Below are 6,687 nucleotides of genomic sequence, written 5' to 3' on the forward strand. Positions count from 1 at the left end.
CTACTATACCGGTATGTGCTCTCCTTGAGAGTCTCAAGTATTCTGCTGTACGAGTCAGTACTGTACCTTTTAATTTTGTTTGTTTTGTTTTTAGCGAAGTAACCTGAGGAAATGGCCACAAAGCTGGGCACAGACACAACTGATAAAAGGCCATAGCTCGACTTGTCAGGGGTTCTAGGGCTGATAATCCCCTGACCCAGGGGATTATTCTTCATAATCCCCTAGGTGAGGGGAAAAAGCCCAAGACTTTGGACTGCTCTCACTATACCTAGCGAGAGTAGGCCAAAGCAAGCTAGCCAAACAAACCCCAAAGAGCCAGCCTGGAAGCCGCTGTGTGAAATCTCAATCAAATGATCTTGTTATAGGAAGGTAATTGAACAAGTGGACGACATATTTACAAAACTCTTACATGAGCACCGTGAATATGTTTTTGTATTAGATGAACATGGATGTGAACGTGCAATTACAGCTACTCATGAATAATAATTGGCAACAAGGTACATAAACGAAGTAGCGGTGAGGCATCCTGCAGCTTCATAACTCGAAGAGAATTGGTGAGCACACATGCTCATTCCCTGGGCACTGCAAATTCACAACTCATTTCATTTCACATAATCATTTTCAACGTTTCGGCAAATTGCCATCATCAGGATACAATATGAAGCGGAAGTCTGCCAAGGAGCAGTTATATAATGACAACTGACACCCGCTCCTTTGCAACTTCCACGCCCATTGCACATAGCGCCATGGTGCCTCGCTCCGGGAAGAGGAGAACCACGAACGAAGTAGCGGTGAGGCATCCTGCAGCTTCATAACTCGAAGAGAATTGGTGAGCACACATGCTCGAAATGAGTTGTGAATTTGCAGTGCCCAGGGAATGAGCATGTGTGCTCACCAATTCTCTTCGAGTTATGAAGCTGCAGGATGCCTCACAGCTACTTCGTTCGTGGTTCTCCTCTTCCCGGAGCGAGGCACCGTGGCGCTATGTGCAATGGGCGTGGAAGTTGCAAAGGAGCGAGTGTCAGTTGTCATTATATAACTGCTCCTTGGCAGACTTCCGCTTCATATTGTATCCTGATGATGGCAATTTGCCGAAACGTTGAAAATGATTATGTGAAATGAAATGAGTTGTGAATTTGCAGTGCCCAGGGAATGAGCATGTGTGCTCACCAATTGCATTTCGGAGGCTCGGCCTTCGAATGTGACAGTGTGTTAGGCCCAAAATCGCTCCGTTTTCATATAATTCATAGCGCTTTAAAGACAAACACATTCAACCTCATTTCCCGCCAAAACCAACCCTTCCCAGAATCTCTTTGGCCTTTTTCTTCGCTCCGTTTTGTGAACGTTTCAATTATTTACTTCTCTCTGACATTCTTGTCACAACCATGGCCTCGTAAGCAACGCCACATGCTCATATCGGAGCAGTGTGCATGCCTTGCTGAGCGGAAACTCAGTGGCATCGGGTGGCGACCCGGATTCCGATCGTGACTCGGAGCTGGACGGAAATCCAGTTTACTGAGTTGAACGATTTGCTCAACAGGAGCTTGAACGGCCGTCGCTGAGCGGAAACTCAGCACGGTTCGATTTGACGGACGGAAATCCGTCAGTAGAATTTGCCCGATCGTCAGCTACTAAAAGCTGTATTCGATCCGCAGGCACTGGCGGCTGCCAGTAGATTATTATGTATTCCGATCACTCGGAGCTGGACGGAAATCCAGCTGCTGAGTTGGACGATGTGCTCAACAGGAGCTTGACCGGCCGTGGCTGAGCGGAAACTCAGCACGGTTCGATTTGACGGACGGAAATCTGTCAGTAGAATTAGCCGATCGTCAGCTTCTGAAGCTGTATTCGACCCGCAGGCACTGGCGGCTCAGGCGCGTGCTCGGCGATGGGCACGGGGGGCACGTGCACCCCCCAAAAAATTTCAATCTGGGTTATTGCAATTGTAATGTATGCAAATATGCTCTAAAATTCAAGAAAGGTTGCAAACAAATTGCAGAAAATTGCCGGGGGGGGCTCCCCTCGGCTCCCGTGCACCCCCCTAGTTGGGGGGCCGAGCACGCCCCTGCGGCTGCCAGTAGATTATTATGTATTCCGATCACTCGGAGCTGGACGGAAATCCAGCTGCTGAGTTGGGAACTGGAACGGCCGTGGCTGAGCGGAAACTCAGCGCGGTCCAATTTGACGGGCGGAAATCCGTCAGTAGAATATTGGATAGTGATACTGTACTAATATTCTTTATTTCCACGATGGCCATGCCTTGTATACAGAAAAGGAATTGGCCTATGAATGATTGATTCAGATCAGTCTGAAATAAAAATTAATAAATATAAATTAATTACAAAAAAAATTAAACATTTTTTATTTTATTTTAATCTACACTCAATCTCTGCGGACACTGGAACGGCATGCTGTTTCATCCTTCATATGACTGTGGACTGATATGATCATCAGCGCAGCATTGAGAAAATGAGGCCGAACCTGATACCAATGGAAAATAAAATTTCCAAAGCCTTATTATTATACTTTTAATCTACATGTCATGACATGTAGCAAGGGTCAGGGAGAAAGCCTGAACGACAGCTGCTGGAAGCTGTATTCGATCCAGAGACGCTGGCCGCGGCCAGTAGATTTAATTATGATCGTGTTCGATTGAGGCTCCTGTCATGATGCAGGATACTTATGTTGACAAAACAGTCCACGTACTTTGCCCGACCCATCCATAACCAGATAACTGCGTAAGGTGTAGCTGCTATGCAACAATAATGGCGGAGACTCCGCACACCGTACTACAGACACGTTACTGATGCCAAGGGCTGATGATGTGGTTGGGTGCTGTGTATGCCAATGCGTCCTTATCCAAAATGAGGCGGAACTGGTTGATAGAAGCCAAGCACAAGCTCTTGGCTAAGAGCTGCCGGAGACTGGAAATCTCAGTGGCAAAATGTTTTCCGCCAAGACCATGAAAAAGGTTAAATCAGGCAATGCCCTGGTGGATGCATCGCACCTATTGCGAGCACAGCGTCGCCACTAATCCCGCTTTCAAACTATACGGCATTCCACAGTCCCCTCCGTTCTGCTGTAACACCTGCCCGTTTAGCGGCCGGTCGCCCCTTTTGGCGCAGGGGCCCCTTGCCATTCGGAAGCTACCGACCGGGGCCCCATACCAGACCAATCGGTCGTGGCATATGCGCATCCCCAGTGGTCATCAGCGCAGAAGTGGAAACACTCCCTGGTGTATCGGACAGCCTGGCGAGAAGGCTCTCAGGGGCAGTCCAGCTCTGGCGCGACATACGCACCAAGACCCCGCAGACTCCTTTGTCACCACGCCAAGCTGTGGAGTGCATTATTATTAGTATCGACATGTTCGCGGTGGATCGCTTATGTTATGTACAATACCCGTTCCCAGCTATTAACTGGGAAAAGAGATCTGCTGTGCCCCATGCCATGGGTACGGGTCTTACTTTATAGCCTAGGTGTGGTGAAGCTTGCTGTTGAGAGCTGCGAAGCCTCATTGGCAGGATGGTAGCATCCCGGATAGCAATTTGCCTACTTGTAGCGTTGCTTTGATTTCGGAATATCCAATTCCAGTTACACCGGGCTCTGGAGCGGCCTTGGACAAGAATATGTCTGACGCTCGAGCCTCAGGACGGCCTCCTTGCAGTGGTGGTCACACCAGTCGGCAGCACACAATGCCATGGCAGTAGTGCCAGCCCCGCCAGTTTTAATCATATCATCGGATGCATCCGACTACGGTCGGGGCGCAGTGTGCCAGAACCGGGCCACGGGAGGGCCATGGACACATCTGGACAACTTACTTCCGTATCAACTGGAAGGATCTTCAAGCTGTTTTCCTGGGCCTGCAGACGTTTGCTCTTGCCAGTCACTGATAACAGTATTGCTGGGCTAGAGATGGACAACACAACAGCAGTTGCATAATTATGTTGATCACCAAGGCGGGACATACGAGACTCATATTCTCATCAGCTATGCCAACTAGCCAAGGACATTTGGACCTGAGTCGAGCAGCGCCTGCTACACCGCAAAGCCCTCCATGTGCCGGTCGCCTGAACACTGAGGCCGGTTTTCTATCATGGAACATTGAAGAGAGCGGCGATTGGCAGCTCAATCCAATTCTACAGGGCTGGTTCAGCTGATCAGGGAGAGTGGCCATCCAATTGTCCGAGATCTGTTCGTGACGCGGCACAATTGCCAGCTGCCGGCGTACATCAGCTAGCCACGGCCAAGACCAAGTGGCAGAGTGGTCCGATGCCCTGACGGCACCGCCGGCCATGTGGCGGAACGGCTACCTGTTTCCACCATTTGTTTTGGTGGACGCGTGTCTACGCTGCATCCGAGAACATCGGATCCAGCGAGCAATTCTAGTAGCTCTAGTTTAGCTGGTACAAGGGTTCTATCCCTTCTTGCTGCAGATGTTGATCTAGTGCTCTTGGCAGCTGCCACAGCGCGACCCTATGCTCCTTGATCCATGGGAAGAATCTACATCCACTGAAGGGCCTCCGGCTAGCCATTTGGACCATCTCAGGCATACTACAGCTCAGCTGGGACTTTCAGCAGACGCCTCCACACGGAGACGCGACGGACCTACTGTCTCATACGAGTCAGCCTTCCGATTATAGAACAGCTGATTGGGTGCACGGTAGGAAGATCACATGGCTGCCTCACTAGCTAACTTCTTAGCTGATCAGGTTTCCGAAGGTAAGCAGTACCGCACTATCAACATGTGTCGGTCAGCTCTGCCGTCCCCCTTGCCTAACCCATCCGGTTTCCCCCTTAGCCAAGACTTGCATGTGTGTTGCGTCCTGCGTGGTATATATCACCAAAAGCGACCACCACAGCCATAGTGTGGTAACACATGGGACGTGAAGATGATGTAGGATAAGAGTAGTGCTCTGGCCTCTGGGTCTGAAAGCTCAACTTCGGGTGCCCCTTCTGTCCAGGAAGACTTAGTGTGTAATGCTAGTATTATGCTACTTGCGTTTGCAAAGTCAGCTCGATCATTTGAGCTGACCTCATTGGATATCAACTAAATGCAGGTGCTACTTGATGTTTCAGCTTACCTCGCCGACAAAGGCTCAGAGGTCCGGAAGTCCAAACTCATTCTTCGTTCCCAAGCTACTACTAGTACTAGGTAGTCTGGCTAGCCTACAAATGTAGTTGATTATGCTCGAGAATTTAGAGCCCGCACAGCCAAATTTCGATTGAAACCAGAGCAATCAGCATTCTACCACTGGCTTGGCAATCCCAGCTCCTCACATACCAGTGGGCTCATCCACTCTGGCACAGTGGCTGAAGGGTAGATTGTCTCTGTTTGGGAATTGATCCAGCCTTCCAGGCTCATTACACCTACTCGCGGCGCCTCAGCTGCAGCCGCTTTCCAGGCTGTCATCTGTATGTCAGATGCCTAGCTGGCAGCCAATTGGAGCCAGCCTGATACATTTGTATCCCACTATAATGGTCACAAGCTGTGCTCAATAGCTCAGCCATTCATAATCATCCTTCCATTGTCCCTACTCAGCTGCTGCCTCTCCGGACTGAGGGTGCCTATGTTTCACCTACTGATAGTGCAATCCGTGGTAGTAACCCAACTGCAGTATTAGTATTTGTGGGAATATCCGAACATTGCATTCATGTACATTGTACAATGTGTAATGTAGTCTGGATGAGTGGCACTGTCTGTGCATCACTTAGGGTGCCGTAAATTGTGTGGAGGTTTTCTCTTGTCAGGCTAGTTACCCTGAGGAGTGAGTGCTGTTGTCCATGTTTGCACTGGATGACGTTCAACGGTTGTAATGCTATAATATTGCTTTTCCAGCTCTATCACTGTGGAGAATACATGTTTGAGCAAGTATTGGGATTTGGTCTCAGCCTTGTCTTTGAAAATCACACTGTCACATTCGAAGGCCGAGCCTCCGAAATGCAATCGTAAATTCCGCTAGGACCCTAAAGGTCTGACGTGGAATTAAGGTTGCATAAGGAGGTGAGGCTGAGAATGTGACAGTGTCCCACCCTCCCAGTGCAGTGATACCCCAGAACACTGTCACAGTAATCCATTCAAGAAACGGCTCAGAAAGGCCAAAGAGATTCTGGGAAGGGTTGGTTTTGGCGGGAAATGAGGTTGAATGTGTTTGTCTTTAAAGCGCTATGAATTATATGAAAACGGAGCGATTTTGGGCCTAACACACTGTCACATTCTCAGCCTCACCTCCTTATGCAACCTTAATTCCACGTCAGACCTTTAGGGTCCTAGCGGAATTTACGATTCTCTTCGAACAAGGTACATGTGTCTGCAACGTCAACGACAACGTTGCCATGGGAACTGAACAACAAATGAAAGCAAATACATTGTATTGTATCGTAAATAGGTTTACTATGGAACCTAAACAAGAGAAATGTTGTTCTTTGTATTTTGAATTCGCAAGAAATCCAACACGCCCGCATTTCGATCTCAACAACAATGTTGCCATGGAAACTGAAGACTGGTCATACTGCCCATCAGGCATCACCCTCCCTCCCTCCCCCTCAAAAATTAATTGGCTGAGAAAATTCAAAGAGAAAAACGCACAGATCAGGACTTACAAGAGTACCGGCACAACATGTGGGGCCTGAACTCCCACCAGAACAAGAAGAAAACCATAACAGGGTGAGGCAATGTAAAGAGAAAAA

Source organism: Sycon ciliatum, chromosome 1, assembly GCF_964019385.1.
Source record: "Sycon ciliatum chromosome 1, ocSycCili1.1, whole genome shotgun sequence".
NCBI lineage: Eukaryota > Metazoa > Porifera > Calcarea > Leucosolenida > Sycettidae > Sycon > Sycon ciliatum.